The sequence below is a fragment of the Cyprinus carpio genome, chromosome A10 (assembly GCF_018340385.1).
Source record: "Cyprinus carpio isolate SPL01 chromosome A10, ASM1834038v1, whole genome shotgun sequence".
Lineage (NCBI taxonomy): Eukaryota > Metazoa > Chordata > Actinopteri > Cypriniformes > Cyprinidae > Cyprinus > Cyprinus carpio.
Window position 1 is genome coordinate 16432730 of NC_056581.1, and position 23077 is coordinate 16455806.

The 23077-nt window shown below is 34.5% G+C and overlaps 1 long non-coding RNA gene across 1 annotated transcript; it reads right to left on the reverse strand.

The window, feature by feature from the left end:
* Window positions 1-259: 259 nt before the first annotated feature.
* On the reverse strand, window positions 260-18233 carry LOC109097462. The gene is made up of 3 exons (XR_002019128.2): window positions 17855-18233; window positions 10761-10835; window positions 260-498 (listed from the first exon to the last, which is right to left on the reverse strand). It is a non-coding gene; the product is annotated as an uncharacterized LOC109097462 (long non-coding RNA).
* Between the last annotated feature and the right edge of the window lie 4844 nt (window positions 18234-23077).

Sequence of the window (23077 nt, forward strand, 5' to 3'; positions counted from 1 at the left end):
CTTCTTAAATATATACATGCATGTGTGTGTATTTATATATACATAATAAATATACACAGTATACACACATATATTATGTAAGCAAAACTTTTATTTTGGATGTGATTAATCGTGATTAATCATTTGACAGCCCTAATATACATATATATATTTATATATGTATATAATGTATATAATATATATATATATAACTTTTCATGTGATCAGTCATATGTATATATATATATATATATATATATATATATATATATATATATATATATATAACACACACACACACACACACACACACACACACACACAGACATACACATGTATATAGGGAAATTTTATTTATATCATGTATTTTACCCTTTGACTGAACCATCTTCTCCATCTTTGTATTATGATCTGTGAACTATGATTGATGTTACTTTCACCATCACTGATGTGATATTGAAGTATCGAGATCATATCCTTCCCATGATTCCTTTAGCATCCTTCATTTGTCTGCCGACCCTAAAAAGACAAAAATAATGCACTATAAATGTACAGTAACATACAACATACAAACAGTTTCAGAGTCAAAGTACATGCATCTGATTTTTGCTGACATTTTTCTGCATGAGGTGGCTCTAGTTAAAGACTGTATGAGGTTAAATCCACTGAGTGTCATGTAATTAATGATCAACTGGTGATTAGTTCAGGAGGAAGTTTGGAAGAGGAAACTGAATTCCTGATGTACTGCTATCAACTTCCACAGAAGACAAATACGAGCTTGGCAGATCAGCAGAAACTCATTTTCTAGTACCATTCCTTTGCATTGGTCTTATTTTTTTCTATTCTGAAAAATTGTGTCCATTTGGCCTCTGGCTATGGTGAACTTGCTATGTTCACCCATTACTTTAGACGTGGGAATGAGATGCGGAAATCTTCATTTCTGAGTGAAATTAAACCATCATTGATCATGATGAGGGAAAGCGATCTCTTTTAATTCTTACTTTAATTACAGTCCGGATATAAATGTATCAATGTACTGTGCTTTTTCAGTTCAGTGGACCCTGTGCTCTGTCAGGTGTATGAAGCATCTCCGGACTGTGACAGAGAAATATATTGCTTAGCCGAAGCCAACATGAGAAGATTTTACAGGTACAAATGCTATTTTAAGGGTTATGAATCTGAGAGTGTGTGTGCTCACAGAAGGAGTCAGTCTTGTTAACACATCGTGATTTCACAGCTAACCACTGCCATCCTTTTAGTGAGTGAGATGTGTGTGTGTGTGTGCAAGAGCAAAATACACAAATGTATTTGATGCAGTTGAGTCATAAGTATCTCTTAAATGTTATGAATATGAAGTGCTTATGGCCTCTTGATTCTTCTCAGATCAGTGCATACTTGTCTGACTCATAACTTGACAAAAAAAGTTTTTATGTTATGTTTTTAGAGACATATCTGCAATGTTTTTTCCTATTAATAGTCAATTTAGAAAGAGTGAGATATGGGGAAATTTTATAAAAGTCAAAACATTCATTGTATAGTTGCATTGAGATTATATAATTTGTAAAATAAATGATTATATAAATTCACCCTTAATAATTAAGTGTTAGTTAAGCATCATTGTGATACTATTATAGTTTTTATTAATATTTTGAATCAGTTTTTATTTTAATATTTTCCATTTTCATTTTAACTTCAGTTACATTTTTAGAAATTTGGCTGTGTTTTAGTCATTTTTAGTTTTTTTTTTTTTTTTTTTTTAGTTTTAGTTATTTTAGTACATCAAGTTAAATTAAATTAAAATGAGAAATGGTTTAAAAATTATATTGAATTTTATTTCAGTTAACATTATTTTATTTCACGTAACAAAACTGTTTTTTAATAGTTTTAATTTTAGTTTCAGTTAACTATAATGACCCTGATAATGAACAAAATGTATTAATAATATATAAATATTCTTGATTTATCTTATTTTTAAATTAAAAAACGTGTTAGTGTGTTGTTTTATAGCCTTTTTGATGTATGTATTTAAGTGATCATACATCAATGTGTGTTTTATTTCTCTGTTATTCTTCTAAATCCTTTGTATGTGTCTACTTCTCTCCTACACAACCCTGACATTGTAAGACTTAATGTATCAATTATTCTTATGCTAATTAGGGTACAGTTTCCCAAGGTTAGCATCACAGATGGCAACAAAACCTCACATGCATCTCGTCTTCTTTTACTCTCTGTAAAACTGTCTCACAAAGCCTGTAAGAACTGAGCAACAATATTTGCATACTTTTGTCCACTCTAATCCAGCATATCGCATACAACCCTAGTGTAGTGTAACACCACCACTCCCTCCGACGGCACACACACTCACACACACAACGAAACACATTGTGCTTTGCTAGGTTATGTCATTTTCTCAAGTCTGAATCCTCCATACAGCAGTCAAACCAGAAAGTGACGAGAAAGTGATGTCCATAAGGTTTATCTCTCGGCTCATGCCAAGCGCAAGCCGTGAGGTCACGACAACAGGAAGTGTTGCCATAAGACTCAGAGAATAATGCGAGCAAATATTTTAAATCAAATATCTAACAAATAAAGCTGGATGAATTTATATGACTATACATACAGTATATTAAAACATAAATAAATATACATTTACTTAAAATGATTGCAAAAAATATACATTAGAAATGTAAACAAAGACATCAAAATTATATATATATATATATATATATATGTGTGTGTGTGTGTGTGTGTGTGTGTGTGTGTGTGTGTGTGTTTTAAATTTCTAATATATTTTTTACAAATATTTTTAATAAATGTATATTTATGTTTTAATATATATATATATATATATATATATATATATATATATATATATATATATATATATATATATATATATATATATATATATATATTGTTTTTCTGGTCTTGTTGCACATTATTCATAACATAAGCACACATTATTCTCAAGAAGAGAGGTGTTTTTTTCATAAACTAAAAAAAATGACTTTTAAAGTGATTCAGAAGTTCATGTTATTATAAAGAATATTTTCATTTTAACATCAACATTTTTAGTTATCATCATATTTTTTTCTGTCTCTGACACCTTCTCTGCTGATCTAACCAAAGTGGAGTAAATCAAATTATCCAATAATATCACAGGCAATTTTCACAATCCAATCAAATGCAATGTCTTAAGTCTGATGGCCCTGACACGGCCTTATGTAGTCCTTTACATTGTATATATGCAGGAATTTGTAAGACCCCTATAGCCCCAGTTCCCTTTCTCCGAGCCCTGTCCTGGTTTAATGGCTCAGGGAGGCGGATGCTAGTTCCTCTTTTCCCATTTCACACACTAGCTGAATATTACCCCCACAGAACCATGAGTTTTCGACCCAATGTGCTTTCTGAGATAACAGAGATACTACTGACTGAAGCAATGGCACTAAAGAGCGTCCATTTTCCCACACACAAAATAGTAGATAAACGGTTCACAGCGCTCAGAAATTTCCCAGATTCTAAAATGAACAAAAGACCCCCATTTTCAGCACATACATACTCATTAAACACACATATAGAGGCCATGTCATGACTTATGGAGAGATTTTATGCCTGCCGTGTCTTATTATGTAAAATTAGGTGGGGGAGAGAACAGGAAGATGAAAGGGTTTGGGGGGGAAATTATCCTTGCGCCAAACTCATCCGCTGTCTACATACACTAACATGCTTCCTTCATGAGAGATTGCTACATGAACCTCTCTCTCTCTCTCTCTCTCTCTCTCTCTCTCTTTAGAGTGCTTAGAATAGGAACTATTGCATATGTGTGCCAAAGCTGGAACACAGATTTGTCATCCAGAAGGATGAATCCATAATTCTCTGAATCAGGAGGTCACTCACACACACACACACACACACACACACACACACACACACACACACACACACACACACACACACACACACACAGAACACACACATTAAAAAACACCATGTAAAAAACTAATGTTCTATGACATTTAAAAAAAAGACAAGAAATAGGCTAGAAAACAAGAGGCCAAATTTATCTATGACATTTCCACGTAATTTAAGCACTTACTGTTTTGTTAATTGTCATCATTTTGTCATGGGGACCTTTAACTTGAATATTTGCATTATATTCCATATTTCCATAACTAACATGAAATATGAAAAATATGAAGTATCTTGAAAGTTATGAAAAAATCTGATATAACACTTTTGTTGAACTGTTTTGCTGCTCTCAAAATGCTGCAGGTAAAAAAAAAGAGTTTATCTATAGTTTTTACAGTAACGTTGGAAAACAGTAGCCTATTTTTCCCTGTAGTCTTACAGAAGTTTTACTAGCATGTTAAATAAATTGAAATTCAAATATATATTTCATGTTGATGTAAAATAACCGCCATATGTAGGCTACATCTGTGCCGGCACAACATGCTATATTTACGCGTAAATTTACGTAATGTCATATTACCCTCTATCGGTTTGTATATATAAAAAATAGAAAACTGCAAGTTACTTGCGGAGAAACATTGCTTAAGAAATTACGTGAACGTGTGGGTGCAAGTGTACCGATAGTTACAGGGTTTTTTTTTTTCTTTATGGTCAGACTTAACCACGGACTGACAAATGATGGAAGTAGGTAATTTCCCGGCAAATCCAGGAACATCAATTTCTCCAAAACTGTTCACTAAGTTTAAGATTAAAATTTATATTTGAAATCACCAATAAAATCTGACAACAACTGTCTCATAAATGTTGTATCTTTTGCTCAAAAAGCGTTAAAAAATGCCTATTTTTTAAGCTAGACCGCCTGCGCAGTCCTAAGCACACGTCTCAGAAAGCTAAATGTTTCTATAGCAACTGGGACTTCTAACGGCAGCTGCAGTGACACAATGACTTTACCAATTAGCGATTGGCTCTTTACTCTGAAGGCGGGGCTTCGTGCAATAGAGCAGCAATATTGAGCATTGCATTTTTCCCAATTCAAAACTGTACACTTCTTGGGTATTCTATAGTCTTTGATATATCACCCTCCGAAGTGAAAACAATCATGGCCACCGTATTGAAGGGTCTTTCCAAACCGAATTGCTCAAAACTGGCCACTTCAAAGGGCCCTTCGGAATGAAGGATTTTAAGGGGTACAACTAACGGACACTTCGGGTCCCCATCATCCTCTGCACAGGGAAGTTCGTCACAGAGTTCGACTTCACCTATAAATGTATGTATAGTATTTTTCTATACTACTGTAAAATTCTATGAGTTAAATTTGGTACATTATTATGGTCAAAACAACATTGTACTTTCATTGTACAAAAATACTTTACAGCTACCATTAACAGTCCATTCATATGTTTCAAATACATAGACACAATATACATTACAAATGGGTCTACAGCCGGAAGAGGATTCTGCTTGGTCTTAAAGCCTACCTTGAAAGGCTGTGTTCGCAAATGAAACAATGATTTGCGCAAAAAAATGGTATTGAGAATTAGTTATTCATATGGTCTGGTGGTCATACGGCGTATGCCTGCGAATACAGGACAAACTGCGTTCCGTATAGCTTTCATTCAGAACGCCTTATTTCCTATTATACTGAACGGTTGGCAACCCTACCTGTTGATGCCAGGCCAGGGGAGGGAGAAACATCCTCATCATTTGTAACGTTGGGCCTTGAATGAGGTTTTTACTAAAGAATTATGCAGGGACATATTGCTAGTAAGAAATGTTTAGTCAAAGATTCTCTACTGTTAGGATCCGTGGCAAACCATCTCCCAAGATACTGGGGTCACACATTTACATTTATGCATTTAGCAGATGCTTTTATCCAAAGCGACTTACAGTGCATCCAGGCTAATTTTTTTTTACCTAACATGTGTTCCCTGGGAATCAAACCCACAACCTTTTGCGCTGCTAACACAATGCCCTACCACTGAACCACAGGAACACTCACACGTCACGTCACAGTCAGCGGCTGTTTGCAGATTGGTTGGCAGTTGGCATGATGGCAGATATTTTATAGTTTTTTCTTTTTACCAAAATCATTTAAAAATCAAATTAATTTTTGCAGACGAATGACGGAACTAGGCTGTTTCTCGGCCCTGACATTTCGAAATTATTAGGATTATTGTAGGCTACCATAATGAATCGGGGTGGGGCAAAAACACAGCTTGGAAGACAGTTTTTTTGTGTAGCCTACATTAATGACATTTGTTCATTTCTAACAAACAAACAAACAAAAAACACAAATTGAAGCTTTAATTTTTTTTAGCAGATTATTATGGTTTTACTATTGATACATTTTATAATTTATTGAATTTACATTATTTGTAACTTTTTATTATTATGATTATTACCCACAAGGTTTATTGCTTTAATAAGCATATTTTCACCAGAAACAAAATAGGATGTATTTCGTGTAGACACCATCTGGATTTTATTGATATTGGTTACAGATTACCATAACTCCATTTCTAATTGATTTTCACATCATTCTCTCCTGTTGTGAACCCCCCACCCCCCCCCCCCCCTCCAACAAGAGCCTTCCGTGAGATTTTGATGTGAAGATGTCATGACAAGCTTGGCCTTTCTCTCTTTCCTGCGGCTTGTGCGGCCCATGGCCAAAAGGTTTTGTGGCGGAGGGACTCTCCCCCTCTGCTCAACTTTACCCCTCTGGTTCCCATCCGCTTCCGAAGCTCTTAACAGCCCGAGCCGAGAGCTCGTAACCCCCAGCACACCCTAATGAGAGACCTGGGGACAATGCTGGCATTGTTTGGTACCTCAGCTCAAGAACAATGGATGTTTACCCAAGCAGTTGTCCGACCCAAACTCTACCGTTGATTACTGTTGGGTCTCCTGATTAACTCTGCTCCTCGCCCCAGCACAATGGACCCTTTGACTCGGCCACTGTAAGCCCCCTCCAATTTGTCCTCCCCTCCTTCACTTTTTCTCTCCATTGACACTCTTAACACAGAACTCCATCATGGGACCTGAGAGAGAGCAGTGTCTCTCCTAAGGCTGAAATGTCGCTGCTTAATCGCCACTCACTTCAGCAGAGAGACTTTAAGAGAGGAATGACCAGTAGGGACTCGGAGTTATGTATTTAAAAGAAAAAAAAAAAGTGATCAAAATGATTTTAGCATTTAAATAAGAGACTCTAGTGAAAATGATTCTTAGTAATCTAATATACGTTTAGCAGAGTGTTTAAAGCTGAAAATGGCTTGACCTGTCAAACTTGCATTTGTATGTGTGTTTACACATTGCCTTACTTATCAAATTATACACAAATATATTACCAACACAATGATAACTATGCATTAATATGCTCGATAGTCATCATTTTTCTTGCTAATATGAACAGCCTAATATAAAGAAGTACTAGATATCTATCAATTTAACAAAAGTTTGACTACATCCTCATACATTAAATAGTTTGCCAATGTTTTTGAAAAAAGTATTTTATGCTCACCAAGACTGCATTTAATTAAACAAACAAACAAAAAAAAAACACAGTAAAAATAGTAATATTGTAGTTTTTTTTAAGTGTTTTCTATTTTAATATATTTTAAAATGTATACTTTACTTTTTAAAGAACAGCATTTATTTGATATAAAATGTGTAGCATTATAAATTTCTTTTAATGCATCCTTGTTGAATAAATGTTGATTAATTTTTTATGACCCAATACTTTTGAAAATGTATATTTGAATACTGGATCCCATAGCATACATTACAGCAACAGAAATTGTTGTGGAAGTTTATATCATCAAATCTAACAAGACATGTTATAGCTATACTATAGCAAAACATACACAAAATGGTTTCGATTAGCTTACACTTGTACATATATTCATGCATCCATGTGTTATCAATGATTTTGATACAGACTTTCACACAACACATTTCAGATGTAAATCCCTGTGCAAAATTGATTTAAAGTAATCCTGGAATTATAGAGCATGTAAATTTAAGTCCAGCTTCACATACTCCTCCACATCATCACTGCACATACCGTATAAAACAGCCTTCAAACTTTGTGAAAAATGCATTTAACACAGCGCAAAAGAAAACATGAGATCTGTTGGGCTACAACTCAATGCATCTAAAACAGTCAGTATGACAGTATGAATTCTTTCATCCAAGCTTTTCCCTTCCACTTTAATTTCTCATGCATATTGCATGATATCAGTTTATCAATCTACTCAAAACAACACTGCAATTCATTAATGTGTCAACTGATTAACAAATAACGCTGAAAACGTTCACTACATGAACTGAATTAAATAAAAAACACATTTATTTCAGAGCCTGGTCTGTTGCCTTTTGAAATAACATCCAGCTCTGCAGTGTGTATTTCTATGGCCGTCAGCATGGCATCATGCACACACACACACACACTGCGCTGAATGTCTGCAGTCGGCCCATCTGCCCAGCAGAGCTGCTCAGCATCCAGGCTCCAATTTTCAGATGAGGCCCACGCAGATTAATAAATCATTAAGATGGTGCTGTCTATAACGGCCTCATTCACACGCTCTCCGGACACTCTGTGTCTGCTGCGAGCCTGGCATTAGACATGCAAGAATGTTAATGTCGACACGCATTATAAGAAGCTTGTGAGGCGTCTGTCTGCATGCTGGGCCTGTGCACATCTCACCATATTGTGTCTGAGAGAGAAGCACCTCTTGTCTGGGGTAAGAAAACCCACTTTTAATGTGCCAAAGAACAGACGTGCCAATAAACTTATACTGTAGAACATGCAGCCTAAACATGAAGCATTTTGTGCCTATTATTTCAAAACAAAACTCTGGTCTAAAAATAAAATATTTATTTAAAAAATAAAATACATACAAATATATTAAAATATAAATAAATAAATAAACAAATATAAATCAGTGTTAGTTTAATGACATTGAGATACTATTATAGTTTTTATTAATATTTTGAATCAGTTTTTATTTTCTGTTTTTTATATTCATTTTAGTTAAAGTTTTAGTAATTTTGTTGTGTTTTTGTTTATATACTGTAGTTTTTATTATTTTTTTATTTCAGTTTTAATTCTAGTTATTTTAGTACATCAAGTTTAACAGGATTAAGAAATTAGAAATGTTGCCTTGGCAACTAGCTGAAATAAAAAGTTCTTTATATTGTTTTTATTTTAGTTAAAGGTTTAGTAATTTTATTGTGTTTTGTCTATTATAGTTCTTATTAACTTTTATTTCAGTTTTAGTTCTAGTCACTTTAGTACAATAAGTTAAACTAAATTAAATTGAGACATATTGCCTTGGCAACTAGTTGAAAAAAGTTCTTTATATATTATCTTATTTCAGTCAACATTTATTTATTTCAAGTAATGATTATGTTTTTTTATTATAGTTTATTTTCAGTTTTAGTTAACTATAATACATAAATGATCTATCTTTATGAGAAAAATAGTTATAAATATATGCACATTTAAAGAAAACAAAATGCACATACAGTACACACGCTGTACAAGAAAATATGTTTATATCAGGGTTATTATCGATAACAACCCTAATATAGATATATACATTTTCTTGTAGTGTGGGTATTTTTTTCTTTGAATTAGCAAAATATTTTTGATATATATTTTAATATATTTTATCCCACAAAGATGGATAATGTAATGTTTCTTCCTTTTTCTGTATTTATTTATTTTTATTTATTTATTTATTATTATTTTTTTTTGTAAAAACATTAGCGCACAGGAAAAGACACCTGTTTTTCTTTTTTGTTCTCTTTTTTGGTCCATTCAAAGCATTTTGTGTCCTGCTTAACCCAGCACTTTAAGTACACAGTGAGGGGGATGATTGCATCACAAAGGAAAGCACCAAGTCCATACCCCTATTTTGGCTTTGCAATTTGCATGTATTTGCATGGTTTTATTATGCACATGCCTTTTGTTCCCTAGGTGGGAACCATGAAAAAAAAGAAGCCTGTGCAAATCCACCTCACACACCAAAAATACACATTTAAGGTTGGATAGGAAGATTTTGATGAAAGCTGGACTGCTAATATTTACACAGCGGTGCATGTTTAGCAACAATCAACAAATTAGCTGCAGAAAAAATATGAATATATTTATTTGTGGATTGTTTTGTTGTTGCTTATTGAAATTTGCATGCTGTTTTATTCTATTATTAACCCTATTTCTGTGCAAACACACACACACACACACACACACAAAACGCTTTCAGCTTCATGCAGACCCACCGTTTTGTAATTATAATCTAAATATCACATCATTAGTGTCTGCTATCACAGACAACTTCAATGGGAGTCTAATGTAACAGTCCAATTCAACGGACTTGATTTGAAGAAATAGGTCAATGTTTAATGTTGCCTTTGGCCTGGTTTGCTAAACCACCCTGATTCAGACACACAAACATACCGTGATTGCGGAGTCTTCTGGGTCAATAAACATTTCTTCTAACCTAAGTCATTTTTGTAGTGCAACAAAGTCTTTTTTCGAACACATCATTGGCATTAACACTGCACCATATCATTAAAATAATAATAACAGCCCATGAGCTTGTGACTCCCACCTTTAACCCCTACTCAACCACTCTTTGCACCAATATTATTTTGTTATGTTTATTTTTCCATACGTTTTTAGTCAGTTGCATGCATATCTTTGTGCTTTTGGATTTGTATGCAGTGGGAAAACAAATCTCAGATGTGCATGTGTCTATGAATGGTCCGCAGAGGATGTTCACATCCCTTTTTCTGGCTTCAGGCTCTCCACTCACCTCGTGTTACATCAGCCTCATGAGGCAGCGCTGCCTCCACTTCCTCCTGCGGGCGACTCCGAGCTCCAGCTGCCTCTAACACACACAGGGAAACACAGAGATTTCACATTACACCCACAATAAAGGCACATACTGTACTATTCTGTTAGCTTTACTACATAATGGTGAGCTCAGTATCTCATGTTTAGAGGTACATATAATGTCTAGATTTCACTTGCCATACATTTTTAAATTGGATTCATACAACACATTCTATCAGTTTATGTATTCCTGGGGAATCGAACCCATGACCCGCAGGTTGGGCTACATTTTTATTTACACCATACAGGCTATTTTTAATGCCAATTTATGAAATCACTTTTAATGGACATTATTTGATTATAGTTGAAAAGAAAGAAAAAAGGCCACTAGCAAAATCTATTTACACTGATGTGCCACTAATGTAACTCTAAAAGTGATCAAAATTCCTGCCTGGTATCACTGTACTATAAAATGTTGAACATTTAAAATGTGCACTTCGAAAATTTTTGAACTTTTCTGATATTTATGCACTTAAAATTTAAAACACCCTTAAACTTATTTTTTAAGCTAAAGAACTCTTAAAACATACTCATTTTCGCTATAGAAAAGCAGAACTACAACGTCTTCATCCATGTGGTCTTATACATGCAACAAGACTCTGTATAATGGTGAGCTGAATGTCTCATGTTAAGAGGTACATATAATGTCTAGATTTGCATTTTACATACATTTTTATACAAACCAAATTTTGCATTCAAACAATACATTTTTTCAGTTCATGCATACCTGGGGAATCAAACCCATGACCTACTGGTCGAGCTACATTTTATTTACGCCACACCAAGCAACTTTTAATGCCATTTTATGCAATAACATTTAATGGATAGTATTTAATTGTAGTCTAAACGAAAAATAAATGCCACTATTAAAATCTGTTCAAATCAATGATGTGACTCTAAAAGTGATCAAAAGACCTCTCTGGTATCAATGTACTATGAAATGTTTTAAATAGTTTTTATAGTGCATGAGTATCAATGGCACCTATTATTGCATGAATATCTTAAATGTGTAAATTATTAACAGCGTTTCTCATCTATCTGAACCTGTTCTGTTCATATTTCATGCATGCCATTGATGTGACTCTTAAAGTGATCAAAATTCCTCTCTTTGGTATCACTGTACAATGAAATTTTAAACATGTTTGAAATGTGTGCACTTTTCTGATATTTATGCATTTAAAATGCATTTAGGGTGAATATAAGCTAAAGAAGTCGTAAAACACATTTGGTGAAAAGCAGAACTATGTCTTCATTCATATAGATGAACGACTATTTAAGTGGTTTATACATGCAACAAGACCCTATATAATGGTGAGCTCAATGTTTTGTATTCAGAGGTACAGTACATATAATATCTAATTTACATATAATGTATGAATTTACATTTGTCATACATTTTTATCCAAAGCAACTTAAATTGGAATTAAACAACACATTTTATCAGTTCATATTCTTGGAGAATCGAACCCATGACCTTCTGTTTGAGCGACATTTTATTTACATCGTACCAGGCAAATTTTAATGGAATTTTATGCAATAACTTTTAATGGACAGTATTTGATTGTAGTCTAAAAGAAAGAATAGAGGCCACAAGCAAAATCTGTTCAATTGTTTCACAAGTGCACAAGTTATTGCATGAATATCTTAAATCTGAATGAATTATTAACATCGTTTCTCATGTCTGCATCTATCTGTACTTCTTCTGTTCATATTTCAAGCATGCTACCGATGTGACTCCAAAAGGAATCAAAATTCCTCTCTTTCATATCACTGTACTATAAAATGTTTAAAATGTATGCACTGGTCTGATATGTATGCAAATATAAAAGTAATGTGTAAGCAAAAGAAGTCATAAAACACATTTGTTTTCGCTGTAGAAAAGCAGTACTATCTTCATTCATTTGGTCTTTTTGAGAGGTTTATACTGTACATGCGACGTCGAATCAAAACACAAGATGCCAAACGTTCATCAAAAGCGGCTCTCCTGAGAATCTCCAGGCATTGCGATTACCACCAATCATACGCTGGAACTCAGGGTGCTAAATCAATGAAAATGGTGCTAATTAGAAAATTGGTATTCATGGTAACGGGCGGCCATTGTGCTGTGACATATGCAAAGTGTGCGACGTGTGTGTGTGTGTGAGGTGTGTGAGTGTGTGCCAGCAGACATTTTGGGATTGCCCTCTCAGTCTCCACTGCCAAAGCCATAAGATGGTGGCAAACAGGAGGCATCGCTTCCACAATGGACAATGACGTGTTTGGAGATGTCCATGAACCGCTGACAGTTAATCAAGGGACGTACTGTATGTAATATCATTTTCAGATTACATCTTTTCAACATCACACAAATCAGTGCTTTTATTGCTTTCCCTGAAGTCAAATTTAAAAAAAAGCTTTATTTTAATAATTGATTCTCAAATTAATTTTGGTTACGTCAGAATACAGAAATATATTTATATCTTTTTTTTTTTTTTTTTTTTAATTATAGTCCTTATAGTCCGGTTAAAGATTTCATGCTAGCAATAATTCCACGGTTAATTCTGTTTTATTTGGTCTTGCTATCAATGCATCGGTCTGTTTGCCCTCAACTGAAGGAAAAGTGGCTCCTCGTGTCTCTCCATCAAAATCCAAGAGTCTCGCAGCAAATTAGCAGTCTCGTTGTATTAATGAGCCGGCTCAGTGTTTATGGAGTACAAAGTCATCAGCTGTTGTCGAAAATATTCAAAGATTGGTTATAAATCAGAGATGGAAACACAATCACAGCATATCAGTTTTGGAAATTTAGTCTCAGTATATTTGTAGCCCATTCATTAATTCGTTCAATGAAATCAGCTTGTTTTAGTTGTGAAATACAGCTGAACTTCATTAACAACTGCTATGGATCAGTATTAATATCCTTCATTGTTGATGACAGATTATGTTCTTATTATAAATTGCCCTCAGAAGATCTAAGATAGAAATATCTCTCTGACTAAAGCACAGTAACACAAGGTGATTTTCATTACACTTAATTCTGCTATAGACACATTGGCACCTCCAGCAAATATAGAGTCAGCGCCTCATCATCTCCATGGAAACCCCAATCAGCTCAAGTGCTCATCACACATGACAGATTTGCCAAAAGTAGGCGGGCACATCATAACTGCAGGATGATTAGCAGATATTCTTATGATCTCTCTCACTCTCTTTCAGTAACAAATTATTTATGGTTTCTTTATTCAGTTGAAACAGAAAGTGCTATAATTTTGGTGATTATATTATTATTATTTTTTTTTTTTTCGGTGAAATATTATTTAACAAAAGTCATTTTATGTCATCCTCACCCCAAAACAATGAATAATAATAAATAAATAAAATATGGTATCAATTAAAAAATAAAATGCAATCTGTGTGATCTGATGAATGATTTGGAATATATTTGGACAGGTTTTAACAACCTTGAACAGTCTGGAAATACATTAGATTTTTTCCCCCGAGCTATATTTAGTTTTTTAGCTCGAGTCCTCAGTGTGACCTCAAGTGGTGACCCGTCTGACCTCTGATGTCCTCTGTCCCAAAAGAATCAAACTTCAGAGGTCAGCATGTGCTTCTTGGTCAAATTCAAGTTCAAGCAGACCATCAAAACTGATTCCATATGCTAAAATACACATTACAATAACAGATATAATGTCAAACAATGTCAATATCATTACACAGCACCCAGAAATGTAACAGAAAATGCTACGATAACACAAATAAAAATAACTTTTGAATAAAATCCAAATAAATGTGATGGTTTGCACTGGAAATTCCCCTTTCTGCATTAATTATGAATTATGAAGTGATTCATTCTTTTTAATTATAAAACATAATTTTAAAATACATTTCATATACATTTTCTCCAAAATCTATAAAGTAATTCATTCTTACTACTTATAAAAACATATTATTAAATATAAGTATATGCATCACTTTGTTAAATTTAGTATACTTTAAAATCTATGAGGTAATTCAAACCTTTTATTTATATATATAAAAAAAAATGCAAACATGTCTTTTAAAATATTACATTTAAAAAAATTAAAGGATTCGATGGTAGAAAATATATTTTTAAAAAAGAAAGAAAGAAAGAACAACATGGTTACAATATTCCTAATGTACAGGCAGCTGCTTGATGTGTGAGAGAGCGACTCTAAATCAGTTGTCAGCTCTTGGGGCCTCTACGTCGGCCTAGTCGTGGATAGTTTACGAGTCGCCCGTTGATTCGTGTGTGGATGTGTAAGTACAGCATCCCGTTACACATTCCCGTCACACACAGGCTCTCCAGCATCCTCCATTCACTCCATCTCCGCTGTTCCACCCTCCACAGAGATGCAGATGAGCAGGGCGCACTTGGGCCCCCCCTCACAGGGCTGTCTGTCATATTCTGCCCCAGACAAGACATTGCCCACTTGCCCTCGAGCGTGGGAATGGGGGTCCACGGGCGTTCACATCATCTCCCCCACGTGCGCTCGACCGCATCAATTAAGGACGAGTTTCTTTGCCAGTTCCTTCCTCCAACCCATTATGTCCCAATTATTTCATTTGAGGAGCTTGAATAAGTCCAGAGTCAACGATACTCGGACGCACGTGGGTTCCAATGAGCTGACAACTACAACAAACTTACGCCTTTGTCTCCTATGCGCTTCGCATTCAGCCTTTCATCCAAAAGCTTTCATTTTACTCCTATATAACAAACAAACCATCCTGAAGCGTTTGCACGCACATCAATGCATCTAATAGCTATATTTCACTCATACATTTAATGCTCCACGTTGAGATGCTGATAGAAGCGGTTCTTACTTTCGGTTATCTAGCTTTATGACGACCAGCACACTCATACAGCTAGATAACCAAAGATAACAACACGCCTCCAAACGTGATGTGTCACACCACAACAAGTGCATAAAGCCCATTTGCCACAATTACTCCAAGTCAGCAGATGCGAGTAATTGGTTGCACGCAGAAAAAAAAAATTACACAGAAAGTTCCTGTAAATGAGGTCGATCCCATCCAACTTGGCTACCGCGCGTATTGAACTTCTTAATTCTTGACTCGAACGATTTAGGTAAACCTACAAGACGCGAGCCTGCTACATCCATCCATAGCAGTAAGGATGCTTTCATTCCAGTCGGAGCTCGGCTTGGCTGGATTTACAGTGCGGTACGCATGAAATCCTGCGTATCCAGGCAAGAGAATAAACGGGCACGCAGCAAAAAACGCAAGGCATAAAGACAGCATCGGAGCTGGGGAGTAAACACATGCGTACTTGGGTTTTGGCTTCAAATATCACTCGCGTAACATGCGCGCTGGATTGATCTGGAGGCATTTTCGCTCCTCTTGCTCGGGGTAACATCATGACGTCCTTATGGCACACGGATGACGTGCTCACGGATGACAGGACTGACGCACTCAATGGGCTCCATCTCTAGTGCCCAAAATGCGCACAAACCTCGTGAGGTCAGAGGTCTCGAGGTTGCGCCGAATTTAAATGTCCATTTGGAGACGCACGCGGCGACGCGCACCGGCTTGTCCCTTTTCTGCAGTGCAATTATGAATATAGACCAGGATTAGAAATTAACCAGGGCTTGGGGTGAAAAAAAAGGTAGCCTACATGAAGTGACCCCACATATTTAAATGTCAATTATTCTGCTTTTCTACCATTTATATATTTTATATAATATTCTAAACTACTCCTTTTAGTAGTAGAGAAATATTTGTACGCATAAAAGTAATAAATGCCCCTGAAAATCACCCTCAGATGGTAAATATTGCCCATTAATTTATGATACTATTACAGACCTCATATTTTCCGTTCCAATGGTTTAGTTTTAGACAAAAGAGTGAAACTTCTAGTTTGTTTGTTCAACAAAGTTTTCAGAAGGAGCTTGTGCGGCATTCTTGGGATGCTTTTATGGCTGCACTGTAATTATGAATTATGATTAATCATTATGACTAGAATACATGTCTCTTAAATTTCAAAAACAATTCACTGATCCATTGCAATGTAAACAGGCCTGTAAACATTTCAATATTATTCGTTTTAAAAGCAGCAGTTGATTCCAGTTCACTCGTCAACCTCAAATAGTAAATAATACAAGCATAAAAATAATGATAAATAAAATATTTCAGCTGGAAGGATGCACAAAATTACCTAACCATTATTTCACCACTAATTAAAGCAATATCTGTATGTAAATATTTCTAAATACATTTTTCTTTTTGTACATATTTATTCAGTTAATTTTAGACTACACATACAGACACAGACATATATAAATGTTTTTCATACTCCATTAGAAAATATAAATGACTATACAAACGCCCCTATGAAAGATTTCCCTAAATACTAAAAGAGAGAAAATAAAATAGCTGAATGAAGTAAATTAAGCATCACTTCTCCTCTCCAGGATGCAAATTACAGTAGAACAAAGGTTTAGCTGTATTTGCTTCAGAATGAAAGCACGTTCTTAAAATAAATAAAATATTTAGCAACAATTTAAAACAAAAAAACATTTGATCAGTTATATTTTATAGCTGCTCTTAATTTAACCACCCTGAAGCAATTAACCACTTACGGTGTTCGGCGTGACGTCACACAGAGGGCAATTAACACTTATTGATCTGTTATCGTTTGCTAAACAGCCAGTGACTTGAAGGTCAGTGAAGCATGTGTTAATGAAGTATAAAGTCTTTCAGTTAGTCATGCGTGTTTTAAAAAGGCGTTTGTTTTGGTCATATTTTTACAAATGACATAAAATAAGCATATTATTTAATAAGCAAAACATTATGTTAGAAAATAATAAAACATTTTCGAATTGGCTGATTTAGTAACATTTTTTTTCTCAAAAGGACACTCGAGAAAATACAGGCCAAAGGTTTTAAAAAGGATTATTTTTCCTTTTATGAGAATGCAATAATTCTACACGAGATTAAAGCTACAGATTTCACGTGGCCTATTTTTGCAAAATTAGAACCATGAAGTAGGTTACTCACATTCTCCTTGGACTCTCCGGAAAACCGGTCATCTGGATGTGAAACGGATAAACGAACATCCTCGATTAGAAATCACATCCACGAAATCCTTCCACGACTAGTTTGCTAAAGAGGCACGAGGCATCGTCGTTTGAAAGCATCTTATTCCATCCACAGGATGAGAAGGTGTGAGGGAAGAGCAGAACTTCTTCACATGGTTGCCCGAGCTCGAGAGCGAATGGAAAGTGCGGCGCGAGCCCTGCAAGTTTGGGTTGGGGGGGTTTGAGAGGGTGGGGAGGGATCCACCCCTTCTACCTCTGCATTATACGTGCGATGAAATTAATATTTTATTCAACTGCCCAAACTTGCTCAGTTTTCGCATTAGGTGTTTCTGTTGCACGAAGCTCTTCAGGGTACAAAATGATGTGATCAGGTGTGACTCACCTGAATCCTGATGGCTAAAAAACTGTGTGTTTCAAACATGTCTTCATGCCCATGTGTTGTCTTTCATTCGTAGGCCTATCTGCTGACATTTTCAACAGTTTGGCTAATATTATTCATTTCCCAATCATTAAGAGTGGCGTTTTTCTTCTAATAGTTGTCTTATTATTATTTGAATTATTTTATTATTAATAATGTCTATTATTTTGAGACTCAATTGATGCAGGGCTGGAGGGGGTCACGTTCAATGACGTCGTCTTGTTTGTTACGTGCAGCCATATTTAGATACAGCGAGGAAATTAGTGATGCTCAATATGCAAATCAAGCCATAATGACTGCAACATTCAGACGAAACAATGTCTCGTGTAAAAAAACCGTCATTTTCTAGGAAGGGTTTTGGTCTACTAGTTTATTTCTTAAGCAAACATATTTTGGATGTTGATGTCGTTATTGGAAGAAAGAAATCAGAGCAGGTGAGAAATTAACGCCTGTAATAATCAGCTGCTTGATGTGTCTTTGTGTTTGTCACCAGGCAGAACAGCGGGCTCATTTGCTTCAGGAGCTCATCTGTATTCTTTCAGAATTTCAGAGCACCCCAGAGTTTGTTTTTCTTTTCTTTTTTCTTCTTCTTCTTTTTCAGCAGGTGAGTATTTTGATTTGTCTACAGCTGTTCGTTAGAATATTAAACATTCAGTTTTTCCATTGTGGATTATTATCATAAAGGAATGTTGTCTTAATTGAACAGTTTAATTTTAAGGAGAACAATCGAGTTTTATTAAAACAAATTCTGTATATTATATGCTGCAACGTCAGTTTTGCAACTAATTCAGACTAAAGGAAACAAAATGTTTTAATCTTACTATTTAAATATATGGTGTATTCAAAATAACTAACAATAATCCCAAATTTACATTTCGTTTTAAAAGCCATTGTTTCGAGTGAGCAGCTCCAGGCGTCAGATGCTGGTCTCAGTCTGTCCATTATTGGGACACAAGAGCAAATCGCAAACATCTTTTATGTTTCTCATAATGTAAAATGGCATTGATCACATTGATTAAAAAAAAAAAAAAAAAAAAAAAATTAAACAAATAAATAAAAAATGTGAGTCTGAAAGCAAACAATGTTTTTAAGAGTGCATTTAAAATATCTAAAATATAAACATCTGTAGGCCTATAACAAAACAGTTATGCCACAATAGATCGAGTGTTTTCTGTTATTGATTTATATTATCAGTAGCCTACGTTCATGAAAATAAAAGGGAATGAAAAATAGCAGAACACACACGTACACACACATTCATGATGGTTTTGCTCAGATTAAAGTCAGAAATTACGGTGAAAATATCTTCTTTAAAACTAAGACTGTTAGATATTCACTATTTTCAAAGGTAAAGACCTTTGTAGTCATTGATAAACTCGAAGAAATTATACTCTCAGTGGTTTTAATGCAACAAATTTTGGATGCGAAATCTGTGTTTAGCCTAATCATTTATTTTTTATATCTAAAAATATATTTCTTATTAGTTCATGCATTTTAGAACAGGCTATACATTATCTCAGATTTGAGCTTTTATATTTCGACAGTTGTCTATTCTATCAGGAACCCAAGCGCGTGTGTGTGTGTGAGAGAGAGAGAGAGAGAGGCGTCTTGAGTCTGTTATTACACTACAGCGACACCTGGCGGCCGCGTCAGTCCAAAAGCGGCAGGAATTTGAAAGATTTATTCGATGTATATGATCGTTGATATGCTATAATCCACCTCTTTCATTTATCACAGTTTTCAGACAGATACATTTTATTTTTATTCCATAAGCTAAACAAGCGATTATATCTATCTATCTATCTATCTATCTATCTATCTATCTATCTATCTATCTATCTATCTATCTATCTATCTATCTATCTATCTATCTATCTATCTATCTATCTATCTATCTAATCAGAGATCTCAAAAATAGGCTACAATGCTTAAAACCTAATTGATGTGTTCGCAGGCTAATTTATTTCTATGTATTTGAGTATTCCCGAAATAAAGATGATTACAGCTGCTGGGCATGATTAGAAATGTTTTATCGCGGTATTTAAGGAATGATTTTTGTTTTGTCGTTTTTGGTGGAAATTTTAATGGCATAAACAATTATTTATATTAGCTATATTAAACCGCATTAAGGTGAATTGACCTAATTAATAATTAATTTCCTCGTGCTTTCGAGCCTATCTTTTCTTGCTTTATTTCAGCTCACACGTACAGTATGTGTGATAATTAATTGCGTCTATTTTTAAAGGGTGTATTGTGCTCTTATGAATTGAGATGTCGTTATCTTTCCAATCCGGAATGATATTTGTAATATTATTAAAAAAAAAAAATGATTCAACAGCTAGCCTATTCTAATTTAAACAAACGCGATATTTTACTACTTCAGATGCAAATGCAAACATGGGCTATTCTCTTCATTTAACAGGTTGTATTTCGAGCCGTATATATATATGTACACACATGTATTATTTCCTGTCCTCATGTACTATGATGATGAATTGTCTGATCATCACGACTCATTAAAGGTGTTGAAAGTCATTTTCAGTCTTACAACAATAAAGATGTGTAAAAGAACCATAAATGTTTTCGAAAATGTGTTTGTCCTTGCAAAATTATTTCAATTTCGTGCAAAAAGAGCAGTTTATGTAACTGCATATTTAGCAAGTATAAAGGTGGGAATTATTCCATCAAAGCAAACACAGAATCACAGCTTTACCAGAACCTACCACCAATTTTAGCTATGAGCCTGTATTTTCATAAATGTTTTTCTGTAAATATTTCATAAGCAGTTTACTGTAGACTTAAGTTTTAAATATGAAATTGAAGAACTGAACCATGGTCTTTGAGAATGTCACGATGGTGTAAATCCAGATTTATGCTCTTATTTTTGACGTTGAAGCTGCAAACGTATTTTGATACAAAGACTACAAATTGAGGTTGGCATTTTGCTCCAACCCAGTAAACCGCGAACGTTCTCAGAACTTTGGCCAACGTTCTGGAAATGCTCACTCAAAGTAACATTAATAGAACGTTCGATCCAAGTTATCTCTTTCATAATGCTCCCAGAACATCATTCATGGTAAGAGTTTCTTCTTTGGTTGCTCTTCTACGGTTTTTAAATGTTATTGTTTCAAAACGTTTAGGGAACATTCAAATGTAACGTTCCCATAATGTTTGCAAAATTATAAAATCTAATTGTTCCCTTAACATTGTTAAACCAAGAAAGAAAAAATATAAAATAAAAATACAAAAAAACAAACATTTAATAAACGTTTTTGTTTCGCAACATAATGTTAAAACAGATGTCTGTGAATAAACAATACGCAAATGACCTGCTATTACTACTAATCAGATTCTAGCAATCTGCAAAGTCATTAACTTGATGAACTAAAGAAACAACAAAAAAAAAAACCTCTGTAAAGCCTGAACTGTTTATAGGCTTCTTTTGAAACTTTGTATTCATCAAAGAATCCTGAAACCTTATAAATTGTTTCTTTACACAAAAATAAGAAGCAGCACAACTGTTTTCAACAGTGATAATAATAAGAATTGGTTCTTAAGCACAAGTCAGCATATCAGAATGATTTCTAAAAAAAAAAAGATCATGTGACACTGAAGACTGGAGTGATGATGCTGAAAATTAAGCTTTGCATCACAGGAATAAATTACATTTTAAAATATATTCAAATAGAAACAGTCATTTTAAATTGTAATATAATTTCACAATATTACTGTATTTTTACTCAAATAAATTTTTGCTCTAATTTTGCCTCCTTGGTGAGAATAAGAGACATATGCAATGTTCATAACCTGATGAATCAATTAAAGAAACAGCCAATCAAAAAAAAAAAATGTAGAAAGCTTGAAGTGAAATTGTATATATGGCTTTATTTTTGGAGCTCACACTGCTTTACCTCTCTGTTCAACATCGGCAAAGCTTGAAATCACATTCTGACTCATGTGGTCAACAGGTAGCAACAAATGCTCTGCATTTTTATGAAAATATAAGCAAAATGTATTGTACATCTCTTCCACCGGGGATAGGCAATACATGGCCAGGAGAACTTTAATGTTGTTAACACAGCTCTGAAATATCAACAACATTTACAAGAGAATTTATGTATTTAGAACACTTCCCGATTCCATTTAGAACTCTAAACGGCATACATTCCTCAGCCCCGGGCCCGTGTTAGTCTTAAAATGGTGCGTGATGGCTTTCTTTTTCACTCCGTTTATCGTAAATAAGCCTGCAAATCCTGGCAGGCTCATCTACCCAAAAGCCTAATTGTTCTCTATTTACATAAATACGTTGAACCTGCAACACAACAACGTCTGTGATAACATACATTTGCAAGTGAGCATTGACGATGAGCATAAAGGCCCCGGTCTGCACGGGAATATTACTTGTACGAGCCCTGAGACACGTCAATGCCTCTATTAATAGTTTAATTATGCATAATATATTACTGAAACTAAAAAGTAGCTTTACCAAACAAGAGTACCAGACTTCTCTTTTTAATCCTGTATGCTTGTATACACTGCATAAATTGCATGTATTTTTTTATTTTTTTTTTGTAGTTTTTCCCACACGTGGCACAAGCAATGCACGTCCCATGCCCCCAACCCCAAATCACAAACACACCCACCCACCCCTTTTGTCATATATATCAATATATATATATATATATAATATATACATATATATATGTATATGTATATGTATATGTATATATATATATATATATATATATATATATATATATATAT